Genomic DNA, 3,455 nt, shown 5'->3' on the forward strand with positions numbered 1-3,455 from the left:
ATCCCACAGGCAAGAATGATGTATAGAACATGGAACTTCCATGCTTCCCTTCTTCTGCCACACACAATGTTTGTGGTTTGGTAAAAGAGTGGGATGAGGAAGAAAAAACAGGCAGTTTGCAGCTACTGAAAGGGTGAATCCAGGGTCAAGAGGAGCAATCTTTAATGCTCATTGGTACATGGGCAGGGGGGATTTCCTCGATAAAAATGTATCTGTATTGTTATGGGAGAACAGAGTTATTGCCAATTCAGAATTGAAATAATAAGCAAAATACATTGAAATATGGGCATCTTTTCTGCAACGTGCTGGGGGCACATCAGAAATATGAAACTCAATTTTCATCAACCATTCATTATAAAAATATTTATTTATTTTCCTTTCTCCTTTATCAATAGCTGATTTATGGTCCCACTCCCATAATAAAAGACAAAACAGAAATTCTTCACTTCTATCAGACAGTCCCAAATGATGCCCATCAATACAAGGGTATTCTTCAGTTACTTCTGCATTTCAATTGGACATGGATTGGGGTCCTTGCTGTGCAAGATGATAACAGTGAAAGATTTCTGCAGACTGTACTCCCCATGTTATCCCAACATGGCATCTGTTTTTCCTTCATAGAAAGAATTCCCCAAGTTACTTTTGTCAATGAAATGGAAGACATGCTGGAGCAGGTAAAAGAAATATATAATATTATCATGGAGAGTGAAGCCAATACATTAGTTTTCTATGGTGAAATTCAGTCAATGATCCTCATGAGATGATTGTTGTATCTACCAGAATATATAGATATAGAAGCAAACCCAAAGGATAAAGTCTGGATTATGACAGCTCAACTAGATCTTATATCAATGAACTTCCAGAGGACTTGGGATATACAAGTACTCCATGGTGCTATATCCTTAGCAGTGCACTTAAAGGAGCTGTTAGGATTCCAGAAATTTCTTCAGACAATAAACCCTACTTTAGAAAAAAGAAGAAAAAGCTACCTCTTAAAAATAACTTGTTGTATAAATGTGTGCATGTTTGAATCCCCTGGAATACCCCAAGGGATAGTAGGCACACTTCCCAAATCCTTCCCATTGCCTTATTCACTCTCCCAGCTTTCAGCCATAGTATATTAAGGCATGGTAGAATCCTCCCATGTTAATGGCCTTTCTCATCCTTTCACTGCCCAGACTAGTTTTTCTGAGTTGTCCCTGCTCTGAGTTTTGCAACATTTAATCATTTGTATGATAGATTATATTGGGGCAACACTAATACTTGTGCTTTGCAATGATTTCTGCTTTCCAAAGGAAATCATATCGGGTCTTTCTATGTGGAACGCCATGCTGATAAGTTCAAAATTGTTTGTTGTTGTTGTTCAGTCGTTCAGTCGGTGTGGGTGGAGGTGGAGATACCAATATCTGGGTAGGGCAGTACCTAACTTGACCCCTATCCCTGCTCAGTATTGAAGCTGGTGGGAAGGAGGTGCTTTGTCCCAAGACCAGGAGGATGACTCCACCCCTGAAGAGGGATAGGTCTGTCCAAAAGAGCCTTGTCCTACCTTTCTCCAAGTCTCTCTTACCAGGCGGACTGCAGAAAAGACTATCGGACTGTATCATAACGGGTCCATAGGGAAAACATCCCAAAGTGATTACAGGGTAATCAGTTGACTGTGAAAGACAATGATACAAGTATATCACTGGTGCATGTTCAATTCTTCACCTAAAAACATGTAGGTGAGGTTACAGCTTTGCTGGACATTAACACATTAAAATTGTTCATGGCTTAGCAGTTTGGGAATCTGAAATGTTCCTCTTATCAAACTGTTTGCTTACACTTTTGCACCTATATGATACCGTTCATTGCCCCTCACAGTAGCTGCTGGTGTCATTACAAAAAGCCCTGCTGATTATCATAACTTGTGGCTTCCATACTTCATTTTAGCTCCACCGGTATTTGCAGAGTGTCTCATTTAACAACAGCATTGGTGGTGAGGTTTTCTTTAATGAGAATGGAGATATGGTATCTGGATTTGATGTGATAAACTGGATCACTTTCCCAAACCAATCCTTCCTCAAACTGAAGGTTGGAAGGATGGATCCCCAGGCTCCTTCTGAAAAGGTGTTCACCATCCATGAAGATTCCATCACATGGCCCAGCAGGTTCAATCAGGTAAGATCTGACTTTTGGAAGGCTCAGAAGAATTCCAGTTCTGAATGGACACTGAATCTTAGAGACAGAGTATATGATGTGTAAGGTTGAGCTGAGATGCCTTATTACCCTATTCACTAGCACTGAAATTCTGGCCATGGTGGCAAGAGGAAACATGGGGCTAACTGCAGTTAGGTTAACTGCAGCAGTGACAGAGAGCCTCTCACACTGTCATTCCAGGGAATTCTTTGGAAAAACTGACAACTGGTGGAGTTCCATAACTTCTGCTGCCAGTAAAGACGTACAGGTGTGAAAAAGACAAGAAAAAAGCTTCCCACCATCCATTGTTTATCCCCCCTGAACACTGGCCCATTTCCACTGTTCCTCCACCAAAAACCCATAGTAGGGGTGTGCACTAAATTTGGATGGAGTCTGAAGCCTAAGCAGGAGCAGGAACACTCAGTCCAGTTCTGTTGGTTCCCTAGGCAAAGTGGGCTTCCCTCCAAAGCCAAAAGCCTGTCCAGAACAACGCATTGTTTCAGATTCATACTCAGAGATATGCCAGACTTCAACTCTCCAAGTATTATCTTTTGCTGTCATTTCTCTAAACACTGAGCAAGGTTAAGGGTAGTGAGGGAGTGCAGTTGAGCGCCTGTCAGGCCCACCTTCTAATCTTATGACATGGTTTATGAGGGGTTCCAATCACTGAGCTTTCTGAAAGGGAAGGCTTCTTGCCTGAAGACAACTCTATGTTGTGTGCTTTTTTTTCATACAAATTGACCAACATCTCCAAGGGAAAGGAAAGTAGGGGTGCACGAAAGCCACTTACCTGGTCTTGCAGCTTTTCGCGGTGGGGGGGAGGCGCTTCGCTGCTCTCCCCCCGAAGTTCAGGCTGGGGGGGGAGGCTTCCTGCCTCGCCCGGCCGAAATTCAGGCCGGGGGGGAGGCTTCCCGCCTCGCCTGGCCGAAATTCAGGCCGGGGAGGAGGCGCCTTGCCTCGCCCGGCCGCAAAATAAAAAGTTTTTTTTTTTTTTTAAAAAACACCCCCGTGATAGGCTACGTGATGATTAACGTAGCCTATCATGGCTTGATCTGCAAAGTCAGCCGTGATAGGCTACGTAAATCGTCACGTAGCCTATCACGGGTGACTTAAAAAAAAAAAAAGTGCGTACGCAAATGGCGGCCCCCATAGGGAGCCGCCATTTGCGTTCCTTATTTGGTCGCTGTAGTCTACGTAAAGATTTACGTAGACTACGGCGAAAATAAGGGCAACGCAAATAGCGTTGCCCTTATTTTCGCCATAGTCTACGTAATCTTTAC

Source organism: Heloderma suspectum, chromosome 6 (genome assembly GCF_057233095.1).
Source record: "Heloderma suspectum isolate Gila_16-S chromosome 6, 16-S_ref, whole genome shotgun sequence".
NCBI lineage: Eukaryota > Metazoa > Chordata > Lepidosauria > Squamata > Helodermatidae > Heloderma > Heloderma suspectum.